Raw genomic sequence first — 16,799 nt, 5'->3', positions numbered from 1 at the left:
CTTCTCTGCACTCAGGCATGAATTTCATCTTAAAGCTGGATTTCTTGAAGGGTAACAACAGACCTTTAGCCTATTTTTCCTGATCAGATTTTCAGTAGCAGAAAATGAATTGGTTTGATCTGGCTCACATAACTACAGTTATTCCCTTTATAACTCCTGCCAATTTTTTAGGCTTTCCATTTTCTATGCAATAGTTCAGTAACATTTTAAATGGAATTATAACCAGGTCATAAGACATACAAGGCCTGATTTTCCCCTGCCTTTTTTCTTCCATACCAATCCCTGTCTGTGAAAACATCTGCAAAATGCTAAATGTCAATTGATACAGATTTAATCACTAGAGAAATGGTCATAAAATGTGGAGGGGTGGCCCACAATGTTATTTTTCCATTCTCTCAAAGCATTGCACAATGCATTGAAATTAATGTGGAATCTTCCCTCAGTTGTTTCCAAAAAAAAACCATACTCTTTGGAAAGCAAGAGTGCCATGGATTTGGCCACTGTGGCTGCAGATATCCATCATGTCAGAGGCAAAATGCAACAGTCATGTCACGTCCATGCTAGATTCAGCTCCATGTAATTCTGCCTTTTCAGTTTCCTTTCACAGAGCCCAAGCAATGTGACCACCTGCTGAATCCCTCTCTTTAGCAAGTAAAGAATCCTTTGTTTGGATCAGCTGGGCTTCTTTTGACTTCTTCACTCAGAAACAGTTTCCTTGTAGCTTTTCTTATACCTCTCCAAGTGTTTTCTTGGGATAACTTGCGAAACTTTCAGTTCAGGAAAAGATGGTAAAACTCAATTCCTTTTCCACTTAGCTGATTTGCACTTTCTTGCTTTGTTGTATATTGATGGAGATAAGCCTAAACTACCATTTATAAATGCAGTCTGAATAATGGCATAAAGAGTTGCAGTACTATTCTGCTTGCATTTAAAATGTCCTTAAATTTCAGGACTCATCTTTAATACTTTATTAAATTGAGCTCATCTTTACAATTTTTGTAATTTCTTGCCCAGAGACAGCTGTGATTTTACAGAAGTTTTCAGTTTCACTAAGTCATAGCTAGCTTTTCTGCCATTAAAGTTCTACATATTTTACAGAAGTTTCATTTCTTAGTTCTTACCAGGCAAACAAGGCAATTAAAAAGTAGAAACAGGTAAAGATTTCAGCATTAAAGAAACAAAACAAAACAAAAAACTTCTAATGGGGAACTCTTTTGCAAATAGAAGTAAACTATTCACTTAGGACTTTTACCTGTGTTAGAAGAACTGATTATCAGCACTAAAAGATAGGAATCATTGTAATGTGATTCCAGAGGCCCTTAGGAGACCTCAGATACAAGAGTCTATTCTAGATGAAAGCAAATGAGATTTATTCAACAGATTGATTACAGTGTGGGAAACACTCTGTCTCATCCCCAGAATTTTCTATCTTTGTTTAAAGCTGTCCTTATGAGGTGACTCCACACACAAGATCCTTATTACATGTAGTTTAACTGTTGGCTTTTGACATAGCTGTTGCATGACACAGGTGAACTACCTGATAATTATTGGGTCTGCTTCTCAGAAATGGGTATAAATAAAAAATAATCTCTCCTGTCAGTTCCCAAAAGATGTAAGTGTAAAAACATGGTGAAATTGCCATGATTTGTCCTTAGTTGCCTCATCTATAGCATCAATTTCACCAGCAAGTTTCACCTTCTCCCTTCTAAAAGCTTTTAATGAAAGGGTGTCCTCTTACCATGTTAGTTGTTATAAATGCAGATGTTATAAAGGAGGGTACTGCCTGATTTTACAGATCTCAAGGACACAAATCAGCAAATGAAACATGAAAAAGGCTGTAAAATTCATTTCTCTGAAAAGATTATTTCCATCTCCCACAAGCTAAATATAAGTTTCTTTTGGCTACAGAAGACATAAGACTTTTTGTGCTTTTCCAGACAGCTAATGGAGGACCATGCTCACCTATCCCTTTAGAGACTTCTTTCAGTATATTGCTATAATTAACAGGAAGACCAGCCTATAAAGCTAACCAATAAAACATCTTTCATCTTTTTAAGATGTACATTCTTCCTCCATCTAGCAAATTTCAAAAATGTGTCACAGGCTTGGATCATGGAGAGACTCTAAAGTTACTGCTAGAAGAGGTGAAAACATGCTAGTCCAGATTAGAAAGTGCTGAGGAGCAGACAGAGCTACCATACATTAGAAGGCACCACACTTGTGGCTACTCCTGATCTTATTTTAGGTCCACACCACAGAGCTATTTCCTATTTGTATTTTGGTCCATGTGCACTTTTAGCTCTCTGAGAAGCATGCTTTGTGTTCCAGCAGGAGATTTGGAGCCAATTTTTATTCTTATTGACCAATATTAATTCTAACTCCATTTTTGTTAATTCCAAACTTTTGACTATTCATTTTTCAGGAGAGTGTCAATGACTCGTTGCTCCAGGACATAACTCATTTGTATTCTCAACTCACTAAAGCAGACTTTTCCAGCCTGCTGGAGACACAACTCCAGTTATTTGGGCAGCCAGAACTCTTATTCAAACCCTAGGATTTGAGCTGAACCTTTTCCTCATATGCTCCTGATGTTTTCCAAATCTACCAAACCAGTCTGCTGGCAGCCTTGTTTCAGTTATATAAAAAATGTTTTAGTTCCAGCCCTTACTCTGTTCCATGTACAACTATTTCATTCTAATTGTGCCAAAATTTTGTTACTCTTGTTCTAGTTCCTGTTAATAAAATGCAGTGTTTCCTGGTCTGCATCCTGTTAGTGCTGACACAGTCTCCTCATATTCAGTGTGGGTTCATCCCACCAAGGACAGGAAATGTTCTGCTTTGCTGATTCAAATCCGACCAGAAATAATGTGGACAAAGAAACTTTTAAGAGGGATAGTTTAGGTAAGAACAAGACAGTTGAGAATGTAACTGTCAAAGTAACAAACTCAAAGGGACAAAATATCAGAACTGACTTGAAAGTCTTTGATAAATGGTAACAGTACTAGTAATGAAGCATAGTCTGAGAATTTAGCCTAATATAACCTTTCTTCTTTGTGTGTTTTTCCTAAGGATTTTTTGCTGTGGCTTTTTTTGGTTTGTTTGGTTTTTGTGTTAGTTTTTTTTAAATGTATTCGAGTCTGTATAATTTGTTATTTACACTTGTTACTCGCACAAACCAATTTAAATTTATATTATTAAGTGCTTTGCAAGTACTTTTGGAATTTAATGTTGCTAATTATAACTGCTATTTGAACTCTGCTACTTAGTCACACTAAATATATTGGAATTTCACAAATTACCAAACGGTGTAAAGTAGTAGTGCTGCTGAAAGAATGAAACTTCTCAGGTGAGAATTTTAATGGGACATGACATAAATATTTAAGCCAAGGCATAGCACAAAGGGGTGAAAACTGACCCAGTGTGCTTGATAAAGGGAGAAAAAATAAAAACAGGTAAGCCCTCAGGTTTTCAATTTCACAGCGCCCTTGAGCAAATTAGAAAATCACAGTGTAGGAGAGTAAAGTTTAATGGGTACTTTGCACAGTCACATCTAAAATCATGGCTTTTTTTTCCTAACCAAATCTGAATATCCTTCTGCTTCAACAAGGATGGGTAAGGGATTTGCTGTGCTAGTAGGGACTCTTCAGCTGATTTAGCATGACTAGGCAGGATGCTCTCCTTCCTCTGAAATTGCTAACGAGTGTCAGGAAGCGTTGCCTTCCTTCCTGGATCCAAGCTTGCTCCCTCTACAACATCCTATGCCTCTTCTGGCAGGGCTTCCTTGCCAGAATACAGATATCCACACACTGCTGAAAAATAGAGGGTCCAGACATTTCTGGTGGATGCAGTAATCTTATTTCTTTCTTTACCTCTGTTATATAAATAACCATCATGTTTTATCTAATAATGAGTATTTTGGTTGTGAAGGACCAATCTATAATTAACGTTTTAATGATAATTATTATAGTGATGTAAAATTATGGACATATAGATTAATTACAATTTTAGAAAGCAATAGTTTTGACACCTTTGGGTTTGAAATAAGTTGTATCAACAGATTTGGGTATATTCAATATACCTACAAAAAATCTGAGTGTGTTCAAAATACCTACAGTTGTAGTTATTTTCTTTCAATGCTAGCTGTCACAATTATGTTTCACCTCTGTAATAGTGGATTTTTCCCAGTGGTGACTCAGAGGAAATAGTCTCTCCATGCAATTTTTCACAGAGTAAATCACAGAAGTTTTCTGAAGTTTTCATTGAAAAAAAATGCTACTGTAGAGCAAGAATTTAATGCAACCTCAAATAAGTACTAGCCTAAATATATGACCTCAAATGTAATTTCATGAAACTGTGACCTCACTAGAATAGTACCTGGTTTGGGTACCTTTTTACACTGTTATGTAGCAGATGTGCACTTCTGAGCTGTATTAGCAGCCTGTAACACAAGGCAGCACAGACTCAGCTTGTTCTGCAGACTAAGGTTTATTTAATATTTGCATAGTCTAAGATACTGGGAATGAATCGACTAGCTGCAGTATTACTGGCCTCCTCTCCCCTTCAGTTCTCTGTTTCAAGAGCTATGACCATATTCCATTCCAGTGACTTTAACACCAAATCTGGATATACATTGAGATGGCAGAGTAGAATTTGGCAGTTGTTCAAGATGGAGATAATTTGCACTGTCAAATTACTTCCTGTTTCCTTCTTGATCTTCACTATTAGCTCAGCTGGTCTGAGTATGGTGCTAATAACAAGAAGATCGTGGGTTTGATGTCCATATGGACAATTCACTTAAAAGTTGGACTCAGTGATCCTTATGGGTCCCTTCTAAATCAGAATATTCTGTGATTACAACAAGTTACAGACATAAATGATGCCTTAAAAGGCATAAATGATGCTTTAAGACAAAGTCCCTTCCTTGTGGAGATTATAACTAACAATAAGTAATAAAACGACAATATAAAGGACTACTGCCAGGAGGCAATAGATTCTTTCCAGAGACTATGCTTTCCTATGGGACGTGCATGCACTTAGTCATTCTTAATCTACAATCAGTCCAGATTAAATACTCTGTTTCTTTTAAAGATGTAAATAGCAACGCCTAGTGGATTAGCATAGAAACACATTATGGAAGAAATGCATTTTAGGAAGGATTTGAATGAAGATAGCTTTGAATCTGAGTTCTTCCAGAAATCTTATCAGAAAAGATTTTACATTCAGAGAAGAATAGTTGCTGCCTTTTCATCACAGTTACTTTCTGAAAAACAAGCATTGAAGAGAGATAAGGAAACTTTCTTGTAGACTATTCTTATTATCAAATAGCAGCTTTACTCCACCCTTCCCTTGTATTTGGCTTCTTACAGAGTGCCTGGAGCTGCTGTTTTGTTCCAAGATTACCTTCAGAAAAATCCCCTGCCATTATCAAACAAGCTAACAAAAGAAAGAAGTGTATACCACTTCCAAAGAGGAAAAACGTAATTAACTGCCATTGATCAAAATCTGGAGAGGTACCCTGCTAGCTTGACTGAGATGACAATCAATAGCAGGTCAGGACTGTGATTTCATACTTCCTACCATTCATACTGTCTTGCTTGGGCAGTCAATCAGGCTTGAGAAGGCTGGGTGGAGGGACAGGCTGCAGGGGAAATTTACTGTCCCTTTATCTGTGTCCCATCCCTTCTTCCCACTCCCCAACAAGTAGCAAATGAGAACAGCAGGCGTGGAGAGGTGCTGCTGTTCTTACCTGCTCAGCAGAGATAAGGCAGTAGGCTGTGTCTTTCACATGTCCAAGCACTCAAAATCATTCAAACAGAAGCACAGCAACAATTTCTCTGTATCAGGGTGCTATCCTTGCCCACATTTCCTTCTCTTTGGGATGAGGCAGCAGCTCATCCTGAGAATAATCTTCATTCCTTTCCTTATCCCTGGGAGGAGGCAGCAGCTTGCTAGTTGGAATTTCCATAGAAGAGGTGTTTCAGACAAGACAGAAGATCCTGCAGACCAGATTGGGCCAGAGGCCTGCATTTTGAACCATGCTGGTCAAGAATCTCCAAAATTCCTGTGTCAGCCTGACTACATCCACTGACGTTGCTCTGAGTTAGTGTTAAGAGCTTTTGGAGATCACTGTTTATATCTGAACATAAAGACTTATTCCACCCTCAGTCTTTGTGCAAACCTTCTCTTTGCAATAGGACACTGCTCACAGCAGGACTACACAACCCTGTCAGGATAGTCTCAGACACTGGGCAACATTACAAAGGAAATTGTCATCACCCAGGAACTTCACAGTTTGTGGCTTTTGGAGTCATCAGTACTTACTAGAAACAAACGGACACCAGTATGAACAGGCTGAAGAATTATATTGAACTCATAAGCCTGACAGTTGTAGCCAGTTTGATTTTTCCTTGGTTACCTCATTTGTTGTCACAACACTTCATTCTGGAACAGAAACCCAATGGACAAAACATGGGATTAGTAAGTTACAAATTCAACCCTACCCTTAGCACTAGTCCTTATGTACTGTGACAATGTGGAGATTTTTGCACAGTATTATGAAAGCAAGAGTTGTGTCACAGTGCTGAGGTGGGAAAAGTACTGTTTATGATTGTGATTGATACTGTGTTGCTGCACCATAGTTTTAGTAAGAATTATGCTGCAACATAAATGTTTCTTTCAGCTGGAAATACACCTTTTTGTTAGACTAAAAGGAGTAGAAGGAATTTCCAACATTCAAGCTCATAAAATGCCTTTTAAGTGAAAACAGAGACTTGGCTGACTGAGACTAAGACAACGAGGACTGAAGAAATTTGGCATTTAGACCACAGTAGCAGCAAAACCAGATGACAAAGCAGAGCTTTAAAAAGGCTCTCAGACAGAAAGGTTTGGGATGGAATGGAAAGGAAGTGAGAGGAATGGAGGGTGTCACTTATTAAGGGGAGGAGATAGGAAACAGTGATGCTATTGTGGCAGCAGAGCTGATAAAGGTCAGAGACGATAAGCTCTGATTTGCATTCTTTCAAAACACTCATGCAAAGTTGTTGATTTTTTAGTGAAAGATTAGGGACATTGTGGCCAGGGAGTTTGCTGTGTTTGTATGATTGTAATCTACAGTGCTTTAGTTTTTCAAGCAAAAACCAGCACCTTCAGCAATTTCATGCAAAGGATATCTGCTTTGCATTAGACTTGCCATAAACCTTCTGATGAATTAGCTATAAACCTCAAGATCTGCACTTTACAGGAAGCTCAGGGAAGGGTCAGTCCAGGCTCTGGTATCTGGAGAAGTCACTGGAGGACATGGAACAAGCAATGAGGCTGTCAGGTCTAACTCCATCCAAGAGATACTAAGCAGAATATTTCCACTTTAAACACATGCTTTTGTGACCACCTATTGAAGAACTGTGCCAGACACAAGAGACAAGTATCCCAAGGGCATGGGACCATAGCTGGATCTTGTGAAATTAATGAGTCCTACCGGGGGATCCATCTTAAATTTCTTTTACAGAAATTATTTATACAGATCTATCTCCTAGGAAACAGTATTTATCTACATTAACATTCTTTATCTAGTACTAGGTATATAGAATATGCCTAGGTTCAGTGCAGTTTAGATTTCCCTTCTTTAGCATTCCTGCAGCTTGCCAGAATGTCTGTTTCTGCAGAAACAAAGGTTAATTAAACACATCCGCCCATCAGATCAAGGAGTGAACATTATTACAATCTGGCCCGAAGCTACCTTCAGCTGTGAGCACTGAAAGACACTTGGAACCAGAAATTGGTCCTCAAGCAAATCTAGTTTCAGCAGAAACCACTTGTTTTATTGAAAATATTCCCCATATTTACAGTTTTGGCTTATGCTTGTCTCACTGTATCTAGCTCCAGCAAGAAACATTCTAGAGGTATTTTGCAAGCTGTGTGATCCAAGGTTCTTGGACCTTTATGATGCTATGTTAACATAATAAGGAATGTTAGAAAAAATCTACTTGTCTGTATTGCTAATGCCATATTTTATAATTATTAGAGTTTAAGGTAACTCATATTGGATTTTTTTTTACTTGTATTGCTTAGTTTTGCCCCTTTCAGTGGGCTCAGGCCAGTGAAAGAGCCTGGGAAATAAACTGGCCAACTCCCTCATTATGTATTTCTTTTCACTTTCTTTTCCCTTTACATTTTCTGGCTCTTCTGTATAAGCACCATATTGCCACAAATGCTTTCTCAATTCTGTAATCAAATCTAAAGAATAGCACATTAATTATATGAACTCTTCAAAGCAGCACTATGGCTGTACCTCAGTTTCCCTTTTGCTGCCATGGAGAATGGAGTCTGGCAGCATATACCTTTCATAAGCATGTACTGTTACCATGCCTATAATCCCCACTACTTGCAGAACTGACATTCTTAAAATGTTTTCTTTCTGTGCTGAATCAACAGAACAAGGCTGCAATAAACCTGCCAGAGAGCAGTGACCAATAATCCGATTACTTAAGGTGGGCAAGACACATTGAGGTCTTCTCTGAAAGCAGGATCTTAAATAATGTTAATTAGGTAAAATATCACAATATCTACTTAATCATAGGAGCTGGCTTGTATCTATTCTCTTCAATAAGAGATGAAGCAAGTATAACTCTCTGCATTCAAAATTCAAGGCCCCTATTTTGTCAGAACTCTTCTCAAATGAGATACTGTATTATGCATCCCCCATTCTCATTCAGATTATTCACAAGTAATTTCTGCTTTTCTCAAGCTGACTCATTATTCATACTTATTAGCTGAATTGTTAATGAAAAGGAATCTCTACCCATGAACTGAATGTTCATGTATTTAATTTCTACTGGTTTGGCTGGTTTTGATCAGACACACAGACTGATCAAATTCTTTTTCCTATTTGCAATCTGGAAGAGAACACCTGGGCATCTTATTTTGAACCTTGTTTTTCACAAATATTGTCTAATGTTTGATTAAAATTTTCAACTCATCAAACACTATTACCACTACATTTAATAGGAGCTACAGATAAAAGGAGACATAAATAAAGAGCTATAAAAAATAATCAGTTATTTGCATTGTTTTCTTGGGTTTGGTTTCAAAGTCAATAAAAGTCACAAGATTGTCTTCTTTGCCCAATTTGTACTGGACAACTCCTGCCTGCTTTTCAAAAACCTTTGAAAGGCAGTATATCTATCCCTGATAGTAGTACACAGACACAGTGCTGTCTTGCAAACTGTTCATCAGTTGGCATCAGGATATTTTCTGAAGTTTCTGAGAAAAAACCCTTACTCTGTAGCACAAATAGAAAGCAAAGTTGGAGTGGTACTCTGATGGGTCTTGGGCATCTGACCACTGATGACATAGTCCTAGTGGCAAAGTACAAAACAGTTAACATTTTAGGAAAAAGATAAACCCCAAAGGGAAACTTCATGGTAGACTAGAAGTATTGACCCCAAAGAGGAAGCAGAATGTCCTTGGAACATCTCTCCTTGGCATCTTACCTGAAACATTCTGTCTAGCCTGTAATTAGTAGGCAAGATGTGATAATCTTTACAAGTACAACACGTTACATTACTTTAGAGTTGTTTCTATAAATACAGCATGCCAATACTTACTGATTCTGCCACCTAGGAGCTTTATTTGCATTCAGCAATTAAGTTATCGAATTTTTAAGGTATTTTGTTATTAAATTTCATTTAAGTTGTAAGGCTGCCTACACCACAATGCCCTATTCATTGCATGTGGCAAAAGACTTTCTAAAAATCATGGAGCTGACCACAGCCTTTGCTGCTTGTCTCTCTCATACTAAAAATACTGTATGATACAAAGTATTGTATAAGGCTGTGTAACATACAGCTGTGTCTGTACTCAGGTTAATAGGTAATAGGCAAGTCATGGTAACATTATTTCTTCATTCCTCTTTCCTGAGCCTCTTTAAGTCTTATGCTTATGTACATATTTTCTGGGCCATTTATCCCAGGCTGAAGAACACTGTTAAACAGATAACATGGCAAGGATTGGAAAAATTTATATATATGTCCTATCAGCATAAACAAATCTGTGGACTGTGCTCAGGAAAGCCCTAAAGCTGCTGGAGCATTTCATTGGGCTGAACATGGGTATTGTTCATTTAAACAGGTCTGCAAGGATTGCATCTCTTTCTCTACCACTTTATTCAGAGATGACCCAGCATGTATTTCAGTACTGCACTTTTAGGTACATATTTTTTAACATGCTGTTGCTCTTTTGTGCTTCATGATACATTTTCATTTAGACATGACAGCATAACCAGCAGTCTATCTTTTGCTTTCTGTGGGCCAATAACTTCAGTGTGCTCCATTAATTAAAGCAATGGGTGTTATTAAGTGGAACGGCCCTATACTCATGAGAGTATTAAAAGAAGTTACAGTGACTGAAGGAGATAACACTTTAAAAATGCCCTTAAAATTCACGGCTTTTTTTTTTTTTTTTTTTTTTTAAGTTCAGGATCACTGTAAAAAAATATATATATTGAGCTAATAACCTGAAGCAATATATGCTTTTGTAAATATTTCAGTATTGCTTACATGATTAAACATAATCCTCCAACATGAAATTGAGAGGAATTATTTGAATAGACTAAGGAGTTCATTCAACTTTAAAGTTAAGTCTATTTTGATGATCAAAATATAGAGAAAAGAATCAGAAGACATAAAGTCTATTTTCAGCACTAGCACTGACTCACTGTATGATATTAAGCAAGTCAATTTACTGCCTCACTCTCTGTCTCACCTGTAAAATGAGGGAGCCTGCCTCACAAGTGCTGTGTGGGATTACTTAATTAAACATTTGCTATGCATACCTAACATTTCTTGAATGCAAGGTGCTGGAAAATTTATTTTTGAAGATGTATGCAAACAGGATACAAGAGCAGAATCAGTTTCTATAATGGAAAATACACATCTCTTTCATTTGATTCATTCTTTTCTTTGGATTTCTAAAGCATGACAACAAAATAATTAACTACAGGACCTGTTGGTTAGCAACACAAGTGAGCTAATTGGTGACATCAATATTGGCAGCAGCCTCAGCTGCTGTGATCACACATTGGTGGAGTTTGCAGTCCCCAGGGATATGGGTTGGGTGAAGAGTGAAGTCAGGCCCCTGAATTCTAGTAAAGCAAAATTCCAGCTCTTCAAGGAGTTAACAAAAGGAGCCCCCAACAAACTGCCCTCAGAGAAAAGGGAGCAGAACAGAACTGGTAGACTTAGACATTTTTCATATAGTGCAAGAGCTCTCAATATCCAGGTGTAAGAAATCAGGAAAGGACATGTGGGACAGGGAGGAGATTTGAGATATTCAGTGTGGCTTCATCAAGGGCAGGTGGCCAACATAGTGGCCTGACTACATCCCATATTCTTGGATTCTAAAACTGAGTGAAGCCCTTGAAATAAGTTTATAAGTTGAAAAAAATCATTACCACAAACTAGACAGACCAAACTATAAGTATGAATAAAAAATATATCATTATTCTTCAGTAGGTTACACAATTGAAGTACTAAGGTGAGTTTTTTACATGATGTATAAGCAAGTTTACATGTAATGGAAGTGAATGGCAGTGATTTAAATCCAGAGAAAGGAAACAGTGTTTTTCTAAACCAGAATTTTTACTGAACTCAACCACAGAACTTTGTTGGAACCAAGATCTCAGTGAATTCAAGAAACAAACATTTCTATGGAAACATGAACATCCGCTGTGATATTCTATTAAATGAGTTACAAATCCCTCATGTTGCACAGTACACGCCAATTATTAACTGGTAGACATGTAAAAGTACTAATTGGTAGGCATGTAAAAACATCACCTGTGAAGACTATTTGTCAGCTGATCTCTGGACTGGATCAGAAGCTGGTGCAGGTCACTGCAGGAGGCACAACCCTGGAGGAGCTGTTCTAATGGTCACCTCCATGCTACTGAGGCTGAGCAGCACACAGCACAACTTCAGCATCTTGCTACTTTTATTATAGCCGTGTTATACAAAATGTCAGGTTATCATAAAACTAACTACATCAGCAATTTTTAAACCAAAGATGAGTTTTTACCTCACAGTGCAGTTTATCAGACAACAAAAAGCAATGCTTTTAACTGACACTTTGCTGTGACCCCATGAAGGAGCTGATCAAAACCACAGTGGGCAGATTAAAAACACAAAGTAATGTGATAATGGCATATGCAAAGGTTATGTGTTTCCTGTATGGTTGCTTACATCACTAAGGACTATTTTGAAGACAGTCATTGTTATCTGAAGTATTCACAAAAATATCAATTTCTGTTGGTTCCATCTAATCCTAGATTGAGGCCTTTATATAAAGCATGATCCTAAGTCCTTTACAACCTTATGATGAAGTTAGTGTTTGGTATTCTATGAGGACAGCAGACACAGGAAAATACAGGTGCTCTATCCTTTTAAAAGCAACTTTCTAGGTTAAAGTTCATTTGGTAGACAGAAACACATGTCATTTATTTACTTTCATTAGAACATTTTTTATGCTGTGAAACATGGATCAACTACCTTATACATATATCAAATATAATAATAAATCATAATCATAACTATTATATATATATATATTTACCTAGTTTTGACTAAATTAGCATGTCAGAGACATCTAGACAAAACCCTAGACTCTACCCCAAAGGTAGAAGAACCTTTAGCTCTGCATTTCAGAGCTACAAACCAAGATGGAAAAATGCAGCAGTAATACCACTACAGGTTATAGTTATACCAAAAAGAAGTCAATGACTCCCTGTGAATGTTTACTTGGCCTGCATGCTTTAGGGATGAGTGAAGATTACTGAAGACAACTATTTCTTTTATTCTCTTTTTATTTTGCTTATTACTAGGAAGTAGTACTACATTCCTTATACAAAACCAGATTAAGAATAAATAAGAGGTGCTTGTCATCCAGCATTAACACAGCACCATGTGCTTGGGCACAGCTGCATGCATATACATTTTAGCAGCTGTTTTTTTCATGTCTGTCTGTCCATCCACAGCAAATAGGTATGTGGCCTGGCACAATACATGTACCTTTTCTATACCTAGCCCACAGCTTTAATCCAATCTCTGCACCCTGAGAGCATCCCGTGTGGCTGCTGTTCCTTTTCTCACCCCACCTGGGCCAGGGAACTCCCTTCTCCACTTCAGTATCAAATACTGACAGCAAGTTTTCCTTTTACTTTTGTGTCCCAAAGTGCACATAAATGTAAATACACAGAGCAGTGATCGTTCTCTGATGCAACTTTACAAGCTGGATAAATTGTTTGCTTTCTCAGCTGATACTCACTGTGATTAAAGGGTCGTTTGTCCTAGAGCAGCAGTTTCTTAAGGAGTACAAATTAAGCAGGCAGGGGGTAGCAGAAGGAGCTCTACTACAGTTTTACAGGCCAATCCACATGATGACTATATCTGGACTCCTCCTAATGCCTCAGAAAGTTACAAGAAAAGGGTAGGGCACAGGATATGATATCATGCACTTATTCTAAAAACAAGGAAACTGTTGTAGATAATGTAAAAAGTAACAGCTGAAAAAACCTGAATTGCCAATAAGAGAAAATTACTTTCCTAATTCATCTTTCCCACCCTTTCTAGTGAAAAGTTTCAATAAACAAAAAAAAATTTCAAAAAATAAAAACTACAAACTTAGAAAACTATGTTTGCATCATCACTAGAACTAGCCTAAGAGACCTACTACAACTGAGCCACCTCAGAGCAATCCTTGCTGCTGCCTGTGTCAGACTCTGTTGAGGCAAATTTACCCAGCCCCAGCACAGCTGGGTCTGCAGCCACAGCTGGGTCTGTGTAAGCAACAGGGACCCACATGTATCCATTCACTGGCAGTATCCTGAGTCCTTTATAGTTGTGAATATCTCCAAGGGTGGACATTCCAGTCTCCCTGGGCATCCTGTCCAAGGGTTTGACCACCCTCACTGTGAAGTCCATATGAAGTGTAACTCATGTTCCTCTGTACATATATAAGGATGGGAGGTTTCCTTACACTAACATACAGCATCTGGTAGAAAACTTGGAAAGGGAAGTAGTTTCAAGCTTGGGAAAGAGATGGAAGGGATTTATAGCTTGGGGAAATGAGGAAAAGCCAAGATTTTACATTTATAGTAGGAGAGACAGTGATGAGCAGGAGTAAAAGGAATTGTGGCAATGAGGGAGAAAAGCAAGGGCCACTTCATAGGTCAGGCCAGGTTGTGTGTGGGAGGAGAACTTGGATTATGACAAGGCAGGACCATAACTGAAGTGGTCACCACCCCCAGATTTGGGTACCTCTTACAACCCTAAATAAATCTTCAAGAGTGTGTCATAGCTAAAAATATCTTGCCAGTTCTGGCATGCAGTTGATTGCAGGAGCTTCCAGAGCATTTTGCTCTCTTGGCTCCCTGTGCAATTCCAGTTGGATAATACACTTCACATTTAAAACAGTGCTGATCTTTGGGTCTGCTGCTGTTCTATTCCAGGGAAAGTTGCCTTTTTGAAAAAAGAGCTACAGAGGTCCTGCAGCATGCAAATATAGGCAACACCTAATATTTATACAGGGCACTGTTTATAGATAACTCCAGTTTCAATCACATTTGACTCTCTTAAAGACTGCTGGAGTAAAAAATGTTTTAGAAATATATGCAGATATTCTTCTTTATAACAATACCAAGGAGTTGGAGCAATGATGAGAAATTTTAGTAGTCAGCAATATGAGGTAGAAAACATTTTTCAATACTGATAAAAAGGAGAACAGAAATTTAAAAATAATTATTTTATTTTGCTGATTATTTAATTGTTCAGGAAAATACAGTGTGATTTTTAAAACTGTTCTCAGGTGAATAAAAGCAATGCTAGCAGCAATTGCACTTTGCAGCAGCAGAATGCAAAGCAAAATATAGATGTGTGAAAAGAGGGAGATGATCTTTAAGAAGGGTAAGATGAGTTTGTGTTCATAAGAACCGAAGCCTAGGTGATTTATAATAGGAAATCACTTCTAGTGATGTAAACATGTTAACTGATGATTCCTCCCAAGACTGTTGTGAAGCAGGGAAGGATTATGCCTTGTTTTGACAGATGGAGAAAAGGCTAAGTTCTTACCAGGAACTTTGCCAGCTCCTTTCAAAGTAGTTTCCAAGGAAGATCTTTCCCTTCAGAAACACTGAAGTCACAGACATCTCTCAAAGCTTCCCTTTGTTTCCATGGGAGAGCAGAGATGGTCATAGGTGTTGAAGGTACTGACCTGCCCTTTTTGGAGCTCTGACTGGATTGAATCTGAACAAAGAACAAGCAGAAACAACCTTTCCTATATGATGACTCACCCTGCCAGAGGAAGATTAGTCAATGGAAATTTGTGTGTGCCTGTATTAGTCAGTAAATATGTACCCATCCCTGCACAGGGCCAGGGGCAAAGCACCAGGGCAGCAGGAGTGGAAACCTGAGTGGAGGAGTCACAGTTTTTTTGCTGTTGGCACTGCAGCATCAACAGAAGTAAGAGCAGAGGAGTTCCAGGCTGATTTCCAGCATTGTAACAGACCTAACATGAGAAGGATGTCAGGTGCTGAGTCTCAGCTCTACCATTCACCCTTTCTGCTCACAATCTGTCCAAGGCATACTCCAACCTTTCCCCAAAACATGCCCTTTTCACCTCATCTGGGGTCAGTACAAGACTGTTAATATTTCCTAGATCTTTTCACAAGGAAAATTATTCACTCTAAAACTCATGTAACTCTAGGTTCATTTTTTACTGCTCTATTAATTAGTAAAGTGGTAATGTGATAACCAGAATCTCACAGTGGCAAAGCTAGGTAGAGATTTAAGAAGTTCTCATTTAAAAAATATTAGTTAAAAAAAGTCTGCTTTTTTTTTCTTGATTCTGGTCATTGACCACACTTGTATCAGGATAGTTCATATATATGGTCAGGGGTACCTTGGCTTTGCCATTCTTTTCCAGAAGTCTCTGAAATATAAAGAATTATTTGCCAGCTAAACCAATTCCAGCTTACATTTTACTGTTAGTTTGAATATTGCCAGCAACATAGTATACCCATGTATATACATGTAAATGTAGTCTTCACTAGAGATTCAATCAGAAACCTTGCAAAGCTCTCTATATGGCAGCTTCTCTCTACAATGAACTATGGTTGAAACAAATCTGGAGATAAATGGGATCTCAACAACATAATTTTGTGCCTTTTGGTTCACCTAAATCTTCAAGAGTTTAAAACCTGAAAATTCAGTCACATAAAGACTGTTAATACTTTACTGTAAATAAACATTTTAATTAATCTTAATAAGATTATTCTGCTGCCATATTCTCTCCACTACTCATTAATTGTAGGACATTAATAAAGTTCCTAATTCCAGTGTATCTTGATGAAAAAATAACCAATAAAAATCCCCAGCAACCGCAGCCCAAACCACTGGACCCAGTTTCTGTGTTCCAAGCTCCTAATGTGATCTGAGGAGCTTTAAAATAATTGCTCCAATATAATTTTAATGGCACACACATAGACTGGGAATCCCTCCCTGACCTTTAGCAGAGGGTCTTCAGAGGAACTTCACATGGAGGTGGGCTGGGGAGACCCCTTTGATTACTTAGTCTTGATTTCCTTAGCTTAACTATTAATGCCTACAAGCTTCTAGTTCAGTCTGTTTAGACGGGAAAGACAAAATCCTCTTGGTTAGCAAATGATTTTCTTTATCATCACTCCTTACTCTTAAAAAAATTCCCAAGTTACACATCTTTGCAAAATAACAAGTCATTCGCCTTTTCTCAGTCTA

At 37.9% G+C, this 16,799-nt stretch overlaps 1 protein-coding gene across 1 annotated transcript in view; it reads right to left on the bottom strand.

Moving 5' to 3' along the window:
• RALB (RAS like proto-oncogene B) overlaps nucleotides 1–13,454 on the bottom strand; it is a 44,133-nt gene extending 30,679 nt beyond the window's left edge. The window contains exon 1 of the mRNA XM_079311655.1: nucleotides 13,315–13,454. The gene's annotated coding sequence lies outside the window, so the exon portion shown is untranslated. The remainder of the gene's footprint in view (nucleotides 1–13,314) is intronic.
• Between the last annotated feature and the right edge of the window lie 3,345 nt (nucleotides 13,455–16,799).

The sequence above is a fragment of the Erithacus rubecula genome (genome assembly GCF_903797595.1).
Source record: "Erithacus rubecula genome assembly, chromosome: 8".
Lineage (NCBI taxonomy): Eukaryota > Metazoa > Chordata > Aves > Passeriformes > Muscicapidae > Erithacus > Erithacus rubecula.
The sequence above is the reverse complement of the archived record's forward strand: the minus strand, read 5'-3'. Positions and strand labels throughout refer to the sequence as shown.